The sequence below is a fragment of the Pongo abelii genome, chromosome 16 (genome assembly GCF_028885655.2).
Source record: "Pongo abelii isolate AG06213 chromosome 16, NHGRI_mPonAbe1-v2.0_pri, whole genome shotgun sequence".
NCBI classification, from domain to species: domain Eukaryota; kingdom Metazoa; phylum Chordata; class Mammalia; order Primates; family Hominidae; genus Pongo; species Pongo abelii.
Window position 1 is genome coordinate 75,833,979 of NC_072001.2, and position 22,269 is coordinate 75,856,247.

The 22,269-nt window shown below is 47.6% G+C and overlaps 1 long non-coding RNA gene across 2 annotated transcripts; it reads left to right on the forward strand.

Moving 5' to 3' along the window:
- The first annotated feature begins 703 nt into the window (after nucleotides 1-703).
- On the forward strand, nucleotides 704-21,348 carry LOC129050152 (uncharacterized). Of its 2 annotated transcripts, none has more exons than XR_008513675.2 (6): nucleotides 704-1,969; nucleotides 3,137-3,187; nucleotides 3,276-3,415; nucleotides 3,512-3,617; nucleotides 6,681-6,769; nucleotides 17,600-21,348. It is a non-coding gene; the product is annotated as an uncharacterized LOC129050152 (long non-coding RNA). The 2 variants fall into 2 exon arrangements; XR_008513676.2 differs by lacking the exon at nucleotides 17,600-21,348 and adding an exon at nucleotides 17,318-17,438.
- Nucleotides 21,349-22,269: the final 921 nt, after the last annotated feature.

A 22,269-nucleotide genomic window follows, 5' to 3' on the forward strand; every position in this document is an offset into this window, starting at 1 on the left:
TGGCTGGCCAGGCTCCTGGGGACAGGGGGCCCAAGGGGCAGTAAAGGGTAATTGTTAAGATTGCTGGGTACTGGTTAAGAATTCTGGGTTTGAATCCTGCCTCTCTGTCTGCTAGGGATATGATTTAGGGCAAGTTACTTGAGCTCTTTGGGCCTCTCTTTTCACATCTGTATAAGAGAGGTGGTATTGTTTGACTTCCATTTGTGAAGTTTAAATGAGATTTGTTATTGTTGTTTTTATGTGACTCCCTAGTACATGGCCTGCTGTAAACACACAGGACACCCAGGAAATGGTCATTGCTGTTTGATTTTCCTCATCCCCAGTCTCAAGAGGAAGCCAGGCCAATGAGAAAAGCCACTTGCCATCAGGCTATCCCTTTAGGAGTCACTGAAAGGGCCCCAGTGTGTGGTGTAAGAGAAGATCTTACTTGCCACCAGCTTGTTGGGTGACCACAGAAAAATCACTATTTCCCCTGAGCCTCAGTTTTCTCCTCTATAACATGATACTGGATAAGATCAGTGTCTTTCAAACTTGTTTTTCAGCTGGAGTCACCTTAGTTCAACTGAACGCTTACCCAGAAGTCTCATTTTTTTTAACGGAGGTGGAGGTCTGGAGCTCTAGCAGATTCATCGCCCATGTCCTGGGCCTGAGGAGAGGGGTCCAGTGAGCATCTTAAGAGCTGCATTGGTCAGGTGACTCCACTCTGTGACTGCATCACTCAGGGGACTTTTCCACCTATTTGTTCCTGCCCCTGGCAAGGCAGCAGGTGGCCATTTGGAAGAATGGCACAGGCCATGGTTTTAATCTCCTCTGCTCTTCTTCAGCGTTTCCTTTCCCTGAACCCACATCTTCCTCCTACCCTGATTTTCTTGCTTCTCTCTAAGCCACTTCTGTCTTTCTCCCCCTGCCCTTGTTTTTCCCTTTTCATCTCCTGTAGATTCAGGACATTCTGAAGGTGCTGGTGTCCAACCTTAACCATTCCAATGGGGTAGCACTCCCCCATTGGACAAGTGGAAGGTGAGGCAGTGCCGAGACCCCTCTCTGGCTTGCTCTCTCCAGCTGTGCATGTTCCTGAGGCTTCTCTGGTTTGGGGGATACTTTGCTTCTGGCTTATTTTATGTTGCTGCCATTAACCTTCAGCCTGTTTATGTCTGCTTCTTCACCTGCTTGATTGATTGGGTTTTTTTCCTTCCCAGCATCTTTTATCATCTTGGAAATGGTGAGACATACCTTAAAGTTTAAAAGTAATTTTGGAATAATGTACAAAGCAGGAATATGGGATTTGGGGCTTTTTTGTTTGCTTGTTTGAGACAGAGTCTCACTCTGTCACCCAGACTGGAGTGCAGTGGTGTGGCGCAATCTCTGCTCACTGCAACCTCTTCCTCCCAGGTTCAAGCGATTCTCTTGCCTTAGCCTCCTGAGTAGCTGGGATTACAGGCACCTGCCACCGTGCCCAGCTAATCTTTGTATTTTTAGTAGAGACGAGGTTTCACCATGTTGGACAGACTGGTCTTGAACTCCTTACCTCAAGTGACCCACCAGCCTCAGCCTCCCAAAATGCTGGAGTTACACACGCAAGCCACTGTGCCCGGTCCCTTGCTGTTTTTATACTTTCTCTATATCCATAACTGTTTCCCATGAAAGTTTTTGTTTCTTTGAATTTCTCATTTTTATTACCCCTGCATCATCTGCTACCCTGAAGGATCTGGAGGTAAGAGGCCCTGGGCTAAGATGCAGTGACCCTGCAGGCCAGTCCTCCAACCTCCTCCCACAATGGGGACTGGGTGCCCCTCTGCCAGCTGAGACAGCCCACACATCCCAGCCCTAATGATTGTTCTCTCTACCTCTCCCTGCAGTCCTCCTCCAACTCCTCCTTTCTGTTTGCACCTCAGAGCTGGTACCAAGAACTAGCAGTAGCCCTGGACTTGAGCTCTGCAATAATCAGTCAACTCATTGAAAACAGTCATTGGTAAGAGTCCAGTGGGGTCCCCTGATTCCACTCTGCCAATCCTGGGCTCCAGTTTCCCCTTGGGGCCCTGAATAAAGGGGCTGGGGGCCCCTGGTGCCAAAGACAAATGGGAAGCTGGGGTGCCCAGGCCTCACCTGGAGGGACCCCAGAGCAAGGAGCATGCAGCATGCCTCTTCCATTGCTGCCCTCTTTGCTGACTGTCTCTTCTTCAGGCACCCCTGCTCTAGTCCTTGCCACACACGCCCTGGGGTTGTCACCTCTCAGGGAAGTGCTAGCCTGACTGGTTGTCAGTGGCCCCATATTTCTGCCCTGACTCAGTCTCTAATTTGCCCTTGAGTCTGGACAAGCCACCTCTCCTCCTTGGGCTCGTGTTTCCAGAGGAGGTAGAGAGTATCAAAGGTCTCTGTTAGCTCTGACAGTCTGAGATTTAAAGGCCCCTAGAATGGAAACCTCAGGGCGAAGGGCTCCTGTCCGTCCTTTTCTGTCCTGTATCTCTGTTGTGAAGAAATGTACCTGGCCTGTGTGTGCTCAGTAAATGTTTGTTGAATGAACGCACCTTTCTAAATCACAAGCTGGAAGAAGGGTGGGCCTTTCTCAAACTCCATCTCTAGAGGTTTATGTTACTGTCCTTTCGAGAGAATCCAGATTCAGACTTTGTGCTCCATGGCTATTGGCGAAAACCAACAATGACCCAAATCCTCTGTCCTTGGGAATTTGAGGAGAGTTGACCAGTTTGTGTTGCCATTGGGTCTGAGAACTTTGCCTTTAAAATCCATTCCTCGCCCCTGCGTACCACTTCCTGGTCTGGGGAATAGAGTTGAGGGGGCCACCCTCAGTCACCTGAATTTGACTCTCTCCATAGAAACAGCAAAAGAAACAAGTGGAACATCAGCTGGAAGAAGTAACGTGATTTCTTTGTTTGCTCACGACATAAATGCTGGGTTTGGGGGGCACTCAAATGTAGAGGTGCCAGTCTCGTGTCACCCACTTCCAGCCTGGAGAAGAAGACTCACCCCTCAGATTCCACCCCATCCTCCCAGGTTATCCCGATAACCTGGTCCCATGGGTGGGCCTGTCCTGGGGCATTGGTGGCATTCTGGGGGCATGTCTCTTGCTGTGCCATCTCTGCCTCCCCCTGGTAAGAGCTCTGTCTTCCTCTTCCTATAGGAAAAGAAAACCAACAGTGAAATACACAAAGCACAAACGGAGCAGTTAGAGGTGAGTGGTGGGTGGGGAGTTTTCTCCTGTCCTCTGGAGAATGTTTCTTTCCTTCTCTTTCAGCACTTGCTTGGCTTTTCTCCCAAAGGTTCAATTCCAGACAATCAACATCCTCGTGTTGGAAAAAGCAGACTTGAAGACCATCCTTTACCGTACTAAATGTGCTGCCAGGCACTTTGAAGGTGGGAATCTGGGCACCCCATCATCCTTCAACCAGGCACTTTGAAGGTGGGAATCTGGGCACCCTGTCATCCTTCAGCCTGGCACTTTGACAGGTCTTTATGGGGAGTCCTTTGGGCCCCATCTCAACCTCTTTCATTACAGGAGAATCTAAGATCTGGCCAGCCACCTGCAATATTCCTTGCAGCATATTGGAGAGTTGGAGTGGGCTCTCTCTACTGTCTCCATGCAGCAGCAGGAGGAGGACAGGGTGAGTCCAACCAGCTGCCCCATCCCCTGGCAGCCTGGCTTCCCAGATGGAGGAGTGAGCCTAAAGGTCCCTTCTGCAGGATGGAGTGTCCTGCCCAGAAGGCAGCATGGTCATTTCTCGCTGCTTTTGTGTATGGTTGTTAGAGGCAGCCTGGGGCTGAGTCAGCTGCTGTGGGTGAGTTGGGGGGCGCTGTGGGGAGCGAGCACTGGACGCAGAGCTTGGAGGCCACACAGCAGCTCCAGAACTGGATGGTGAAGATGAGAAGTTTCGATCTGGGGAGCCCGGGCCATTCTACACAGTGCCCCTTAAAAGGGCAAGGGGTAGACTCAATATACAACTGGGTCAGTAAAGATCAAGTCATTTCCAAGCCCGTGGTCTCATTTTTAAAAAGAACTGTTCCACACAGTCCTGGAACAGGAGAGGCTGCAGGAGCAGGAGGAGAGGCTGCTGGAGCAGGAGGGGCTGCGGGAACAGGGGGAGAGGCTGAGAAAGCAGGAGGAGAGGCTGCTAGAGAAGGAGAGGCTGCTGGAGCAGGAGGAGAGGCTGCAAAAGCAGGAGGAGAAGCTGAGGGAACAGGAAGAGAGGCTGTGGGAGCAGGAAGAGAGGCTGTGGGAGCAGGAGGAGAGGCTGAGGGAGCAGGAGGAGAGGCTGAGGGAGCAGGAGGAGAGGCTGCTGGAACTGGAGCAGAAAGCCAAGCTCTGGGACGAGCAGGCAGAGACACACATGCAAACCATGCAGAATGACTGCACCACCATCAGCCACATGCTCTCCCAGAACCACGAGCTTGACGAGCAGCTGGGCGAGCCGCAGTACGACTTCCAGGAGCTGGTGGGTTGCCCCACCTGGGGAGCCTGCCCTCCTCCCTAGCCCTGCAGGCCTTTGTTTCCCCACCTGTAAAATGGGCATATGTAGCCCTCACATGAAATGGTACTTCTAAAGGAACCTGTGAGCCACAGCCCTGCTCTGATGGCTGTGAGAGAGAGGGGATGATTTTTCTAACTTGCCTTCACCCTTCCTGGTGACATGGGAGGCAGACATCAAGTTCTGGGGTCTCCAGCTGCAGTGGGTGGCCGCTGATTGCTTCTCTTTGTCCAGAACAAAGAGAGCAAGAGCGCACTGCAGTTGGAGCAGCAAGTAAAGGAGCTGCAGGAGAAGCTGGGTGATCTGAAGGAGACGGTAATCTCCGCCCCATCCAAGAAGGGCTGGGAGGTGGGCACCAGCCTCTGGAGAAGGGAGGTGTGAGGCCAAGGCAGCTCCAGCCTGGGGGCAGGTGATGCCAGCACCCTTCAGGGCAGTCCTGTGACTGTTTCTTGCTTCCTGCCCTCTGACTTTTAGAGGTGGGTAGCCCTGGACTCCTCCCAGGTCTGGACATCATCATCCCAGCTAGAGGCGTGGAGCCCCCAATCATAGGGGAAGAGACAGTGGTATAAGAGGCTCCTTATGCTGGGGGCGGTGGCTAACACCTGTAATCCCAGCACTTTGGGAAGTTGAGGCAGGAGAATCACTTGAGGTCAGGAGTTTGAGACCAGCCTGGCCAACGTGGTGAAACCTCATCTCTACTAAAATTACAAAAAAAAAAAAAAAAAAAAAATTAGCCAGGCATGGTGGTGCATGCCTTTAATCACAGCTACCCAGGAGGCTTAGGCACGAGAATCACTTCAGCCCGGGGGGTGGAGGTTGCAGTGAGCTGAGATTGCACCACTGCACTCCAGCCTGGGCCACAGAGTGACACTGTCTCAAAACAAAACAAAAAAGACTCCTTAGATTCAAACTAGATTCTGGCCTGGGTTCCTCTGGTCACCATTTAACTACTTTTCATCTCTAAGTCTCTGTTTCTTTAACTTCAAAAGGAAGTTAGCATTTTCCTTGCAGAGGTGCTGAGGATTGAATGAGAGAATACATGGAAAGCATTAGGCATGTAGCACACTTAACAGGTGGTGGTTGTCTCCCTCTGCTTTTCCACCAGTCTGTGGCCTACAGTTTAAATTGAGGGAAGAAGAACATGAGATTTGAGGCTAGGGAATGAGGCATGGGGTTTTAGGCAAGAGAGGAAGTCTCTTAGGCCTGGAGCAAGGGGCCAGGGGCCTGGGCAGGTAATAGCCCCACAGTGCCCTGGCTACCCTATTAATGGGCCCAGAATCTGGAAGCCAGCCACCACATGCCCTCATGCCCAGGGCCTTCCTGCAGGTGGAGCTGAAGAGCCAAGAGTCTCAGAGTCTGCAGCAGGAGCAAGACTAGTACCTGGGTCACCTGCAGCAGTACGTGGCCACCTGTCAGCAGCTGATCTCTGAGAAGGAGGCGCTGCACAGGCAGTTACTGCTGCAGACCCAGCTCATGGACCAGCTGCAGCGGCAGGAAGCTTGGGGCAAACCGATGGCTGAGATGGCCCACCAAAAGCTGCAGGAGACTCAGGGGAGGGAGTTGCTGAGGACAGGGCCCCAAGAGGGGTGACCTGGCATCTTCCATGCCTTCTCACTCTCTTTCCTGGCCCCTTAGGAGCGCTTAGAAGCTGGCAGCCAGCAGAAACAGCAGCTAGAGGCCTAGTTGAGCCTCATGGCTCTCCCTGGAGAAAGTACAGGAGATCACTTAGAGGAAGAAGAGAGAGCCCCAGGAGGAAGGGAGGACTGTTAGCAGCATAGGATTGAGAAGTTGGAAGAGACCTTTAGAACAGCTAGTCATTATGCCGACCGGGTGTCTGCACTAAGTTCGGTATCAATATGGTGATCTCCTGGGAGCAGGGGGCCACCAGGTTGCCTAAGGATGGGTGAACTGGCCCAGATCAGAAAGGGAGCAGGTCAGAACTCCCTCACTGACTGGTAGTGGGACTGTGCCTGGGAAATATAGCAAGATCTTGGTTCTTAAAAGTAAAAATAAAAGTAAAAAAAAAGTAAAAAAAAAAAAAAAAAAGTAAAAAAATAGTAAAAAAAAAAAAAAAGAACAGAAGCTCATTTCCCTCTGGGGAGGGGCTGGCCCAGGGTTACACAGTGAGGGTGGGGGCAGAGGTGGCTCCACAGTACCTCCCTTGTTGGGTTGTCTGAAGACCCCTTTGGCCAACCCCCACAGATGGAGGAGGACATCTGGACAGTGAGGAGGAGGAGGTGCCTCAGCCCCTGCCAAGCATCCTGGAGGACCTGGAGAGCCGGGAGGCCATGGTGAGCTGACTCCCCCTGCGCCCCCTTTGCCACCTTCCTCTGTGGTCCCTCCCAGACCCCCTTATGCTCTTCGTCTCCCCACCTTCTGATTTCTCTGGACCCTCACCCCTTCCGGAAGCCAGTGATCAGACACCATTTCACCTGTGACCAACAGGTGCACTCTCTGAGGCCCCAAGGGAAGGGGCTGCACTCCACCACCCTGCCCCATTTGTTCTGTGTATGCCCCTACAAGAAGGGCATCAGGGTGGCCAGGCCATGCAGCCAGGCTCCAGACATCCCCAGGATCTCAGCCCCTCCAAGGGTACCTGGAACATTGAGGCACAGGGAGAAGCAACTGGCCAGAACACACACCCATCTCCCCACATGCTCTAGAGGGTTTCAGGTCTCTGCCTCTTGGGACCTCAGGCTCCCCTGATTCAGCCTCGTCTTAGTTCTGACTCTAGTACCCAGAATTTGCCTCCATTTCCCAATCCAGAAATTGGAAAAGAACATCTCCAGGTCCCTTGCTTGAAGACCTGGCCAGAGCTGGTGCCAGGCTACAGATGCCTGGCAGGAGGCGAGAAGGGCATACTCACTTTCCCCTTGTCCTGGGAGGCCCACACACCAACATTGCCACCACCACTGCCACCAGGGAGCACAGCCAAAGTAGATGCACACAGGAAAAGGGGAAGGGTTGAGTGAACCTGGGACACTGCACCCCAACTTTAATGTGTTGTTGAATTCAATTTGCTAATATTTTGTGGAGGATTTGCATCAATATTTGCATCAATATTCATCAGTGATAATGGCCTGTAGTTCTCTGTTTTGGATGTATCTTTGGTTTGGTATCAGGGTAATACTAGCCTTGTAGAATGAGTGTGGAATAGTTTGGGTAAGGTCTCTAGTTTTGGAATAGTTTGAGTAAGGTTGATATGAGTTTTTCTTTAAATGTTTGGTAGAATTCAGCAGTGAAGCACCAGGTCCCAGGCTTTTCTTTGCTGGGAGACTTTTTATTACCATTTCGATCTCATTGTTTGTTACTCATCTGTTCAGGTTTTGGATTTCATCATGGTTCAATCTTGATAGGCTGGATGTGTCTAGAAATTGATCCATTTTTAGTTGGTTTTCCTATTTCTTTGTATATAGTTGCTTATAATAGCCACTAGTGATCCTTTGAATTTTTGCGGTATCAATTGTAATGTTTCCTTTTTCATCTTTGATTTTATTCACTTGGGTCTTCTCTTTTTCTTAGGCTAAAAGTTTGTCAATGTTGTTTATCTTTTCCAAAAACCAACTATTCTTTTCATTGATGCTTTGTTTTCTTCAATTTCATTTATTTCTGCTCTGATCTTTATTATTTCTTTTCTTCTACTAATTTTGGGTTTGCTTTGCTCTTGCTTTTCTGTTTGTTTAAGGTGCATGTTAAGTTGTTTATTTGATGCTTTTCAACTTTTTAAAAGTAGGCGTTTATAGCCATAAAGTTCCCTCTTAGTACTGCTTTTGTCATATCCCATAGGTTCTGGCATGTTGTGTTTCCATTATCATTTAAGAAATGTTTCAATTTCCTTCTTAATTTCTTCATTGACCCACTGGTCATTCCAGAGCATATTATTTGATCTCCATGTGTTTGTATAGTTTCCAACATTTCTCTTGTTACTAATTTCTAGTTTTATTCCACTGTGATCAGAGAAGATGTTTGATATTATTTCAATCTTTTGTAATGTTTTAAGACTTGTTGTTTGACCTAAGATATGGTCTATCCTTGAGAATGATCCATATGCTGAGGAAAAAAATATGTATTCTGTAGCCCAAGGGAGAAGACACCTGCCCCCACTCTGCTGCAACACACAGTGCTCTGCTCAGGGATGGGGCAGTGGTGTGCTGTTGTTACACAAGAGGCTCTCTGTCGGGGAGGGAACAGAAGTCTGTTCTGTAGTGTTTGCCATTTTCTGTGGTGCAAATATTCCATGGCTGATTTCAAAGTGCCACCGTCTTCTCAGCCTGGGCTTGTTTGTACCCACCCTTGGGAAGGCTATCCAAGTGTTTGAACGGATGTGGGTATTGTGATCTAAAGTGCATCTTTATTAGATACTCTCCAGCCCAGTTATGCTAAGGTTCTTGCAGACTCATAGAGGAACTGCCTTGTTGGTCTCAGATAAGATCTGGAAGAATTCTCTGGGCTACCAGGCAGTAGAGACCCTTATTCTCTCCCTGAATTTCTCTCCAAAAAACAGTCTCTCTCTCTCTCTCTCTCTCTCTCTCTCTCTCTCTCTCTGCTGAACCACTTGGAGCTGGGGGTGGGCTGACACAACATCCCTATGGCCACCACCACCCCTGGGACTGCACTGGGTCAGACCTAAAGCCAGCAAAGCACTGGGTCTCACTCAGGGCCCACTGTCAACACTACCTAGCTATCGCCTGTGTTCACTCAAAGCCAAGTGACTGGGGCTGTACAGTCAGCAGGTGGCAAAGCCAGCCAGGCTTGTGTCTTTCCCTTCAGGGCAACGAGTTCCCTCAGACCCTGGTGGGTCCAGAGATGCTGTCTGCGAGCCAGGGACTGGAGTCAAAAACCTTAGAAACTTACCTGGTGCTTTATTCTAAGGTGGCTGAGCTGACACTGAAACCATGAGACAAAGTCCTTCCCACTCTGCCTCTCCCTTTCCACAGGCAGAGGAGCCCCACCCTGTGGCCACCACCACAGGCCCACAGGGAGTGCTGCCAGGCTACTGTCGATGTTCACTTAGGGCCCAAGGGCTCTTAAGTCACTTGTGGTGAATGCTTCCAGGCCTGGGGCTCACCCTTCAGGGCAGTGGGCTCCTCTCTGGCCCAGGGCAGGCCCAGAAATGCTGTCTAAGAGCCAAGGCCTAAAATCAGTGACCACAAGAGCCCATTTTGTACTCTACCCCATTGTGGCCAGGCAGGTACCTAAGCTGCAAGACAAAGACCCTTTTACCTTTCCCTCTGCTTTTTTCAAGCAGAAGAAGTCTCTCACCACAGCCACCAAAGCTGGGAATGTGCTGGGTCTCACCTGAAGCCAGCATGTCGCAGAGCCTTACTTCATCCCATAGCATACTACCTGGGTATCACTGTTGGCTGTTCTGGGCCCAAGGGCTCTTGAGTCAGCAGGTGATGAATCCTGCCAGGACTAGAATCTTTTAAGGCAGCAGATTCTCTTCTGGCCCAGGGTGTATCTAGAAAGGTAATTCAGGAGCTAGGTCCTGGAATGGGGGTCTCTCAACTCTGACTGGTGCTCTATCCTACTGTGGCTGAGCTGCTATCTAAGACGTAAGACAAAGTCCTCTTTACTCTTCCCCCTCCTCTCCTCAAGCAAAAGGAAGGAGTCACTTTTGTTGCTGCAAGCTGCACTGCCTGGGGTTGGTGGAGGGGTGGTGCGAACACTCCCTTGGCTGCCCTGGCTGGTGTCTCTCTAGGTCGTGTGCCCCCTGAGTCCACTGGCTCTGAGCCCAGCATGGCATTAGGACTTGCCTAAGAGTTGAAGTCCTTATGGTCTAGACTGCCTTTCAAGTGTATTTAGGGCCCCAGGGCATAATAGCCTGCCATGCCAAGGCTCATCAAAACCCAAGCCTCAAGCCTTCTAACTACTGGGATGGGTGAACCCTTCTGGGTAGGGCTGGTCTAAATGCTCCCTCCATGGGCAGGTGTCACGTGAGTTCCACCTGGTTTCGCTTTCTGCTGTGACAGGGCAGCACTGAGTTCAAGGCAGAGTCCCACAGTTGCTGCATTCTCCCTCCCCCAGGTGCACAGATTCTCAGCACCACAGTGACCACTGCTGGGGGAGGGGGAAGGGTCATATTGGTGTTTCAAGGCTGTCTCTCCTACCTTTTCAGTGCCTCTTTCAGTGACGTGAAGTTAAACCCAGGTACTGTGAGTACTCGCCTGATTTTTGGTTCTTATGAAGATGGTTTTCTGGTGGAAATAGTTGTTAAATTTGATTTTCCTGCAGGGGGAATGATTGGTAGAGACTACTATTCAGCCATCTTGCTCTGCCCCTCCTCCCTCACTTCACTTTACCTCCTGAAAGCCTGTTTCCAAATACAATCACATAGGGGGTTAGGGCTCCAAGTATGAATTTTGAGGAGACACAATTCAGTGTATAGCATTTGGACTTGGGAAGAGGGAAAGAACACGCACAGGAAGGTCACAGTGTAAGCAACAGTATGGAGGTGGGAAAGTTCAGCTCGTAGGTAGGAAAAATTGATCCAAGTTGACAGGGCCCACAGGGAGATGTGGTGGGGTGGTGAGAGGTGGCCACATCAAAAGAACCTTGAATGTCAGGCTGAGGTGGGAGGCATTTCCTGTTGTGTAGAAGGTGCCATGAGGTGGTGGGGAGGGTAACATGATGAAAGGATATTTGGGAGGATGGATCTGAAATCAGTGATGGGTAGGGGTAAGGAATGAACAAAGATGGAGGCAAGGAAACAGGACACATGGACCAGAGTTCAGGCATAGGCTGTTCAAAGGCAGTTTCCACACTGAGTTCCAATGTGGATCCAAGCATGCAGCGGGTATATTTGGAAAAGCAAAAGCATTCCCTTCCCATTACCACACAGTTTCCCAGCTGAGTTCATCACCAGAGTCCTACACATCAGACAGTCAACCTGCCCCAAATTCTGTCCCTAGAAGCTGTGGCCCAGAGGGAGCCCTTGTCCTGCTGTAGCCCGGGGACACTGCAGCCTGAGCAGGACTGCACCTGTTCCCTCCCAGGAGCCTTATCTCTGTCTGGCCTGGCTTTGGCTTCCAATGCCCTCAGCTTTGGCTTCAAAATCTGTTGGGTCAGATTTACAAGAGCTCTGGCCTTCTTTGGGTTGGGAATTTTTAATAGTTTTTTCAAGCAGGCAGTAGATCAACTCTACTTGCTTACTTCTGGGTGCATCTCCTGTTCCCTGGCCCCAGATCTTCTTTTTCCTTGGTTTATCCTCTCATTGTGTTGCAGCACATCTTCCAGTGGCTTCCAGAGAAAGAGTGAATGGAAGCCAAGCTTTCTGACCCTCACATATTTTAGAATGTCATTGTTCTACCCCAATTCCTGATTACTAGTTTGGCTGGATGTAATGCTCTAATTTAAACATAACTTCTCCTCACATTGGGAAATATTGCTCTATTATTTTCTAGTTCCCAGTGTTGTTGGGAAGAAGTTGGTGTCATGCGGAGTCTTGGCTCTTTACATATGACCTGTCCTTTCTCTCTGGAAGATTTTAGGATTTTCTATCTTTGGGTTCTTGGAATTTCTCAATGATGTGCCTTGTTATAGGTCTTTCTACCTATACTGTGCTAGTCACTTGGTAGACTCTTGAACTAGAAAATTATGTGCTTCTGTTGCGGGAAGCCACCAGCAGGTTTGGGTCCTGGTTTGGGTCCCAATGGGGCACACGTGGGAAAGACCATGAATGCCCGTGTCTCTGACTAGTTTCCCCATCAGAAGTGGTTGTTGCACCAATCACCCTCCTGCATTAAAACTGGACAGACCAAGGGCCACTTTCCTAATGGATGGGTCTTCTTGGTCCATCTCATACTCCCAACAGAGCTCCCTCCTGGGGATGGGAATGTGCCATGCCAGGAGAGCCCTCTTGACCCAGCCTCCAGCCAAAGCTAGTCCCCCTGCCAAGAAGGCCCTAGAGTTACACTGGAGGGTGACACGCCTAACCTGGAAATTTCTTGCTGAAAATTGTCAGTTTCCCACACAAGTATAGCCTGGCAGTTAATTCAAATTAAAACCAGAAGAAGACTGCTCCTTCAGTCTCAACTGCTTGAAAATTAGGTTGTGTAGAGCTTTTGTTTGCTGGAAACTGTGCAGTCAGACATTGTGCAGATTGACGCAGTAGCTACAGCAAGTACACACATAGGGCGCCAACCAAGGACAAGTGTGCACATGTGTGCACACACACAGAGCAGAAAATCTAGAAATAAACTATTTTAATTTCAGCTGTCATGGAAGTTTTGTGTCATTTCCCCAAAAAACACAAATTTTATTTTATGATTTAGTCTTGTATTTATTTAGAATTGCTTAAGGAAAAGGAGACATGAGTGCAGTGGCTCATACCTGTAATCCTTGCACTTTGCGAGGCTGAGGCAGGAGGATCACTTGAGCCCGGGAGTTCAAGACCAGCCTGGGCAACATGGTGAAACGCCATGTCTATAAAAACTATGAAAATTAGCCAGATGTGGTAGTGTGTGCCTGTGGTCCCAGCTACCCAGGAGACTGAGGTGGGAGGATCCCTTGGGCCCAGGAGGCGGAGGTTGCAGTGAGCCAAGATCACATCACTGCATTCCAGCCTGGGTGACAGAGTGAGATCCTATCTCAAAAACAAAGAAAGAGAAAGAAAGAAGAAGACAGAGAAAGAGAAGAGAAAAGAAAAAGAAGAGAGGAGAAAAGAAAGAAGAGAAGAGAAAAGAGAGGAAAGAAGAGATAAGAGAGGAGAGAAAAGAGGGGAGGGGAGGGGAGGGGAGAGGGGAGGAGAGGAGGGGAGAGGAACAATGGGATCCTGATATCTGGTATGGGAAAACTTAAGTGCATACATCTGAGAACTTTGAACCTCCAGTTTCCACTAAATGCTCTGATCTAAAAGAAGTAGCCCCCTTTCTGTGCTAAGAGAAGGGCAGCTGCCCCTTGCCTGGAGACTAGGCAAAGACTCCAACAAGGCCTTACAGCAGGATGAGGTGTGTCATCATTGCTGCCCCACATTGACACCAGGCTATGGTCATTCCTCATCATGGCCTAAGGTCACAAGCACGATCTGCTCTGGCAGAATAATATTTTTGCCAAAAATGTCGCAAAGTGTGTACTGGCAGAATCTGGGAGAGGAGGTGAAGGAGTGGACATAAGGCTGTTAGATCAGGGGGAGACTAAAGGCTGTATACACAAGAATACACTAACCTGGGAGCACTCTCAGGATTTAATGGCTTGGCAAGGACACCTGGGGCTCCGACACACTGCTGGAGTGGCTCCTTGAAATGTGGACGGAACAGTTGCTGCAGTGAATTAGAGGAGATTATAGAACTGCATTCGCAAAGCATCAAAGAAGCCGGAAAGTACAGGGAGGTAGGAATGTTGGAATGGTTCGTTATATGCCAGCAGATTTGGAATCCACCACTTGACTATGTACCCTTGGAGGGCTCACAGGAACTCCCCTCTCTAGGCTAACAAGGAAGCACTAGTGAGAAGGGCACCTGAGTCTTTGAGAGACTCAGTGGCACTAACCTTTGTAGGCCAGGATCGACAAGAGGAGATGCTGCTGTGAGACCAGGCTTCGTGGTGTCAGTGGGAATGGTGGAAGGTGAGAACAGCGGATGCCAGGTGGTGGCACCTCACCATCATCAGCAAGGTGGATGTAATTAACTTAATTGGTAGGAAGGCTAGAGTGATAACCAGGATGCCTTGACCTCCCGGGATCTGTTGTGTTGGCTAAAAACTGACGGCATTCCTGGGGAGAGTTATATAGGCAGTTGACTAGGGTATTTCTTTTTTTTTTGAGACAGAATCTTACTCTGTAGCCCAGTCTGGAGTGCAGTGGCACAATCATAGCTCTCTGCAGCCTCAACCTCCTGGGCTCAAGCGATCCTCCCACCTCAGCCTCCCAGGTAGCTGGGATTACAGGCATGCACCACCATGCCTGGCTATATTTTTTTCTAATTTTTAGTGAAGATGAGGTCTTGCTATGTTGCCTAGACTGGTCTCAAACTCCTGAGCTCAAGCAATCCTCCTGCCTTGGCCTCCCAAATTGTTGGGATTACAGGTGTGAGCCCTAGGATATTTCCTGATTTGTGTATTCAGGAAACAACAACAACAAGATCTGGCACACAGAAGGCTGCAACAAAAAATTACAATTTCCTACCCAGTTTTCAGACTGAGACAATTGAGACCTATAGCTCATGGATTGTAGGAGAGGCTGGGTATTCTTGGAAAAAGATCCTGTAACATTACCACATGGTATTCATTAATTATTCTCCAAAGGGATCTGGGGTCATTGAGGAAAGTAACTGTAGCTGGTGAGAAGGGAATACCCAGACTGTTTGAGGGCCATTCATATAGGATTAGAGCTGACCGTGCCACCATAAGATCCACAATGCCACCATGTCCCCTCCCCAGTAAGACTGAGGACATGTGAAGTCTAGGTAATAAATGGATCCCTGGATGAAGAGGCCGCAGCCCCATCTGGTTGTCATTTCTCTGTCCCTAAATATGCAATTGATATGAGTAAGCTTAGAAGCTAACAGAGCTCTCACTTTACTCCCTGACCTGTGGGTATGAACCGCTATAGTAGGAAGAGCCCGGGGGAAGTCTCTGAAACTCCCTCTTCCCACTTCCAGGAGCAATGCAGTATTCCAGGTGGAATCACAGAGATTTATCACCTCCCTCAACTGTGACCGCCGCCTTATAATGATAGTATTCTTACATTTCCCCACCTGTCCCTTGTGCCATTCTCGTCATCATTTTACTTCCACATGTTATAAACCCCACAATATGTTACTACTTTTGCCTCATTTATTTCTAGACATCAAAAAATGAAAAAAATAGGATCTTTTCTATTTATCCATGTATTTATTATGTCAGTGGTCTTCATTCCTTTGTGTAGATCCAAATTTCTATCCAGTGTCATTTTTCTTCTGACCAAAGAACTGCTTTTAACACTTCACAGAGTGCAGGCCTGCTCGTGATTATCCTGGCTTTTGTCTGTATGAAAAAGTCTTTATTTTGTCTTCATTAAATTTTTTGAAAATTTTTTATTCTTTTTTTTTTTTTTTTTGTAGAGATGAGGCCTCACTGTGTTGCCCAGGCTGGTCTCAAACTCCTGACCTCAGGCAATCCTCCTGCCTCAGCCTCTCAAAGTGCTGGGATGATTACAGGCATGAGCTACCACACCTGGCCTTACTGACTTTTTAAAACTGCTTTTAATCCCATATCTGCAGAGTTAACTTCTTCATGTCTAGTAATTCTTTTTTTGTTTTATTTTGAGACAAGGTCTCACTGTGTTACCAAGGCTGCAGTCCAGTGGCACAATCACAGCTCATTACAACCTCAACCTCCTGTGTTCAGGTGATCCTCCTGCCTGGCCTCCTGGGTAGCCGGGACTACAGGTTCATGCCACCATGCCTGGCTAATTTTTGAATTATTTATAGAGATAGGTCTCCCTGTGTTGCCCAGGCTGGTCTTGAACTCCTGGGCTCAAGCAGTCCTTGCGTCTAAGCCTCCCAAAGCACTGGGATTACAGGTGTGAGCCACCGCACCCAGCCTGTGTTTTTGTTTTTTTTTTTTCAATACATCTTCCATTTCTTTCTTCTCATCATGTTCAGATTTTTCTAGCCTTCTTGAACATATGGAGCATATTTATAATATGTTTTTTAATGTCTTTATCTGCTAATTACATCTCTCTGTCATTTCTGGGCCTATTTCCATTGATTTATTTCTCTCCTGGTTATAGGCCCTATTTTGCCTGTGTTTTTGTTTTGTTTGTTTGTTTGTGTGTGTGTTTTTGGAGACAGGGTCTTACTCTGTCACCCAGGCTGGAGTTCAGTGGTGTGATCTCACCTCACTGCAATCTCCGTCTCCCAGGTTCAAGTAATTCTTGTGTCTCAGCCTCCCAAGTAGCTGGGACTACAGTTGCGTGCCACCACGCCTGGCTAATTTTTGTATTTTTAGTGGAGACAGCATTTAGCCATGTTGGCCAGGCTGGCCTTGAACTCCTGGCCTTAGGCAATCTGCCCGCCTCGGCCTCCCAAAGTGCTGGGATTACAGGCATGAGCCACTATGCCTGGCCATTTCCTGGTAATTTTTTATTGACTGTGTTTTTGTGTTGTGATTGCTGGATTTTGTTTTCCTTTAAATAGTGTGGGACTCTGTTCCAGCACTAGTTAAGTTATTTGAAATAAGTTGGATCTATCAAGGTTTGCTTTCAATCTTTGTTAGGACAGTTTCAGAGAAGCCTTTACTCCAGTGCTCATTGAGCCCCACTATTAAGGCAATACTTTTCTAAAGCTTCTCTTCCGTTTCCTAAGTATTATGAGGTGTTTTCATTCTGACTAGTGAGAATATGAATTCTTTCTAGCCTGTTGTGAGCTCCGGGGATTCTTCAGTCTGCTTTCTGGTGGTTCTTTCCCTGGGTACTTTCTTCTCACATACGTCCACATCAGCCCTTTGCCAAAGGCTTGAGGGCATCTTCCATAGCTCTCCAGAGTTCATGCGCTCTCTTCTCCCACCTCCTCCCTGGTACTCTACCTCACAAATTCTACAGGCCTTGAAGATCTTCCCAAGCTCCGATCTCTGTCTCCTCAATCCACCAAGACCACTGGACTTTGGATTTCCCTCCCTGCGTTGGAGCCTGTAATTGCTTCCGGCAGTAAACCGAGGACACTGTAGGGTTCACCTTTTAGGGATCATAGTTCTGCTCGACCTGTTCTCCAATGTCTGAAAACTATTGTTTTATATTTTGTTCCATTTTTCTAGTCGTTCAAGGTGGGAGGCAAATCTGGTCCCTGTTAGCAATCATGGCCACATGTAGAGGTTGCAGGATGTTGTTTACACCTGTATCTTTTTTTTTTTTTTTGAGACAGGATCTCGCTCTGTCACCCCAAGTGGCAGCATCTCGGCTCACTGCCACCTCCACTTCGTGGCCTCAAGCGATCCTCCCTCCTCAGCTTCCCAAAGTGCTGGGATTACAGGTGTGAGCCACTGTGCCCATCCTGAAACTGTATCTTTCTTATTATCAGAGAAGTTAAACATTTTTTCCTGTGTGTCAGCAGCATTTGTGTTTCTTTTTCTTTGAATTTTCATTTTTCTAGTTTGAACTTTCCATTTTTCTTAGAACTGTTGGTCTTTGTCTTCTCTACTTTTAGAATAGAATGAATATGATATTGATCACACTTCGAATTGTGGCCATGGTGGAGTACCTGTGTTGATGATAGTCTCCCAGCAGAAACAACTACAAAGCTGGACAAAGTACATGAAGAAATTGTCTTCAGGCATTGGGCAATAGGCAGTTCCAGGTACAATCTGAGAGAAGGGAATCACATGAAGTGACTGCTACATTTTTCTGGTGGGGAAAGTTTCCAAACCCTCAATGACAGCATGAGGAAGCAGAGTCCAGGCAAAGAGGATCAGTCTTGTTTGGTGGAGGAAACAGAGACTGCCACTCAGGGCTGCTAAAATGTGTGTGGCAGAGTATCAGAAAGGATGGAGTTGCAGAGAAGAAGCCCCAGAAATCTTATAGAGGTCGCTGCAGGTCCTTGGCCAAATCCCAAACTATGAATGTGTGGATTGAGACTCTGCAAGGCCCAGCACAGAACAGCCGATGGGGAGCTGAAAGCTAAACAGTGATTTCAGTGATCATGGAGTGCTGGAAACACATCTGAATTCTGGCTCAGCCAGCATCTCCACTCTTGAAATCTCAGGTCTTGATGAATATCCCAGACATTCCCAGGAGGGCCTAGAAGGCCATGCCTTGGGATTAAGGAAGATTCCCTGGGAATAAGGGCAAAACTGAAAAACAGCTCACCCTAACAAAGCCTAAAATGTAGCCTTGACACACATGATCAAGTTAACCCATCAGTAATTTAATTCCCTGCAAAACAAAACTTAACACTAGAGTAGGATAACATAATCCACATCTCTACAATGAAGGTTCACAACGTCCAACAGCTCAAGAAATACTTACCAGATATGAGAAAAAGTGAAAAAATATATCCTACAATTAAGAGAAAACCAGTCATTATGAACCGACCCACCGTGCATGGTGGCTCACGCCTATAATCCCAGCAATTTAGGAGGCCAAGACAGGTAGATCACTTGAGCTCAAGACTTCGAGATCAGACTGGGCAACATGGCGAAACCCCATCTCTACTAAAAATTCCAAAACGAGTCAAGTGTGGTGGTGTGCAGGGGCCCATAACCCCCAGGCTGTGGACTGTACCCGTCGGTGACCTGGTAGGAACCAGGCTGCACAGCAGGTGAGTGGTGGGCAACAAGCATTACTGCCTGAGCTCTGCCCCCCGTCAGATCAGCAGGCATTAGATTCTCATAGGAGCGTGAACCCTAATATGAACTACACATGCGAGGGATCTAGGTTTCACACTCTTTATGAGACTCTAATGCCTGATGATCTGAAGTAGAACAGTTTCATACCAAAGCCACCGCCCCTGACCCTGTCTGTGGTAAAATTGTCTTCCACAAAACAAGTCAGGACTGCTGGTGGCACGTGCCTGTGGTCCCAGCTACTTGGAAGGCTGGGGTGGAAGGATGGCTTGAGCCTGGGAGGTGGAGGTTGCAGTGAGTTGAGATCATGCCACTGCACTCCAGCCTGGACAACAGAGTGAAATCTTATCTCAAACAAACAAACAAACAAAACGGCCGGGCATGGTGGCTCACATCTGTAATCCCAGCACTTTGGGAGGCTGAGGCAGGCAGATCACCTGAGGTCAGAAATTCAAGACCAGCCAGGCGAGGTGGAGGTTGCAGTGAGCCGAGATGGCACCATTTTACTTCAGCCTGGTCTACAAGAGCAAAACTCCATCTCAAAAAAAAAAAGGGGGGGGCCCATAAATGGCTCACACATTGGAATTAGCAGGCAAGAGCTTTCAAGTAACTACATACATACATTAAAGAATTTAGAGAAATATCAACACCTGTGAAGATGGTGAAAAAAGAATTTAGAGAAATATTTAGTATAAGTATGTCCTAAATATGCATGGTACATACTTACTAAAAAATAGTTTATTTTTTATCAGAAATCTAAATTTAACTGGGCATCCTATATTTTATCTGGCATCTCTACCCCAAAGCCAAGCAAGAGAGAATCCAGAGTCCCATCTTCCAGCAGGTGACCTAGCCTAGGACAGGGCCTGGCCAGGGGCAGTTGTGCATTGGATGGATTAGAGATGCCAGTCATTCAAAGGTTTGCCAGACCTGCATACAATCAACATTATTTTTATTTAATATTTTTGTCTAAAGCAACTTTAAAAATTTTAACCCTTTGTTTGGAAATATAGATTCAGAGGAAATTTCAAAGATGGTACACAAAGGTTTCATGTACTCTTCACTCAGTTTCCTCCAAAGGTTCTATTTTGTATAAATGTAGGACAATATCTAACAATGTCACATGTCTAGGTCTATGCCATTTTATCACATATGTAGATTCCTTTAACCACCGCTACAATCAAGATAGAGAACTGTTCCCACAAAAATCCCACTCCTGCTATTCCTCTGCGCTCATTCCTGGCTCTTCCCCTCCACTATTCCTACTCCTGGCAACCACTAATCTGCTTTCTGTCTTTATAATCTTCTCACTTCAAGAACATTATAAAATGCAAAAATTAGCCAGGCATGTTGGCATCAGCTTGTAGTTCCAGCTACATGGAGGCTGAGGCAGGAGAATCACTTGAACCTGGGAGGTGGAGGCTATAGTGATCCTGCCATTGCAATCCAGCCTGAGAGACAGGGTGAGACTCTCAATGAATGAATTAATGAATGAATGAAGGTCTGGCATGGTGGCTCACACCTATAATCCCAGTGCTTTGGGAGGCCGAGGCAGGTGGAACCGTTGAGGCCTGGAGTTTGAGAACAGCCTGGCCAACATGACAAAACGCTGTCTCTACTAAAAATACAAAAATTAGCCAGCATGATGGTGCGCACCTGTACTCCCAGCTACTTGGGAGGCTGAGGCACGAGAATCACTTGAACCCAGGAGGCAGAGGCTGCAGTGAGCTGAGATTGTGCCACTGCACTCCAGTCTGGGCCACAGAGTGAGACTTTGTCTTAAAAAAAAAATAAAACAAAACCAAACAAAGAAAAAAAGAACATTATATAAATGGAATCACATAGTATGTGGCCTTTTGAGATTGGCTTTTTATTTTTTCTACTCAGCAAATGCCCTTTGAGATCCATCCAAGTTGTGCATGTTCCTATTGGTTTTTTTTCTGTTTGAGATGGAGTCTCGCTCTGTCACCCAGGCTGGAATGCAGTGGCTTGATCTCAGCTCACTGCAACCTCCACCTCCTGGGTTCAAGCAATTCTCCTGTCTCAGCCTCCTGAGTAGCTGGGATTATAGGCACCCACCATCATGTCTGGCTTTTTTTTTTTTTTTAGATCAAGTTTTGCTCTTATTGCCCAGTACAATGGCACGATCTCAGCTCACTGCAACCTCTGCCTCCTGAGTTTAAGCAATTTTCCTGCCCCAGCCTCCTGAGCAGCTGGGATTATGGGTGCCCCCCACCATGTCCAGCTAATTTTTTTGTATTTTTAGTAGAGATGGGATTACACCATGTTGGCCAGGCTGGTCTCAAACTCCTGACCTCAGGCAATCCGCCTGCCTCGGCCTCCCAAAGTGCTGTGTTTATAGGCATGAGCCATCGTGTCTGGCCCCCTTTTTATTGTTGAATAGTATTTCATAGAATGGATGTATCAGTTTGCTTAACCATTCACCTATTGGTGGGTATTTGGTTGTTTCCAATTTGGGGCTATCACAAATAAATCTGCCATAAACAATCATGTATGAGTTTTTGTGCAGACATCAGTTTATTTATTTTCTGGTACAAATGCCCAGAAGCAATTGCTAGATCATATATTGAGTTGTATGTTTAATTAAAGAAGCTGCCAAACTATTTTCTAGAGTGTCTGTGCTATTTTATATTCCCATCAGCAATGTATGAGAGAGTTAGTTTTGTCTGCATCCTCGCCAATATTTGATATTATCACTATGTTTGATTTCAGCTGTTCTAATAGATATATAGTGATATCTTACTGTGGTTTTAATTTGCATTTCCCCAGTGGTTAGTGTTGAAGATCTATTCATGTGCTTTAAGTCAATTCGTTTTTAAAACCTAAATACATGTATTTAAAAAGGAAACTTTTGCTTTGGGAGGCCAAAGCGGGTGAATTGCTTGAGCCCAGGAGTTCAAGACCAGCCTGAGCAACATGGTGAAACACTGTCTCTACAAAAATTACAAAAATATCCAGGCATGGTGACGTGCACCTATGGTTTCAGCTATTCGGGAAGTGAGGCAGGAGGATTGCTTGAGCCGGGGAGGTCGAGGCTGCCGTGAGCTGTGATTGCACCATCATACTCCAGCCTGGGAGACAGAGCAAAACTCTGCCTTAAATAAATAAATGAATTAAAGGAAATTCGTGATTAGTGGTTCTCAAAGTGTGGTCCCCGAGCCAGCAGCATCAGCATCACCATCACCTGAGAACTTGTTAGAAATGCAGATTCTCAGGTGCCACCCCAGACCTCCTGAATCAGAACCTCTGAGGCGTGGGTTCAGTGATCTGTGGTTTAACAAGCCCTCCCGGTGAGAATCGTTCTCATTTACTACAGATAGAAGGTAACGGTAAAAATAAATGCATCTGCTTATTGCCTAAAATCCTCTTGTGGGCCCCACGTTCGCACAGCATACTTTTGGGCGGGAGCCCCACTCACAGAGGCTGACAAGAATGCTCCTGCCCCTGGGGTTGTGCAGTGACAGCTCACACAACTCCACGTGGCGGTTCTGAGTTTGGGAAGCGTTGATGTAGT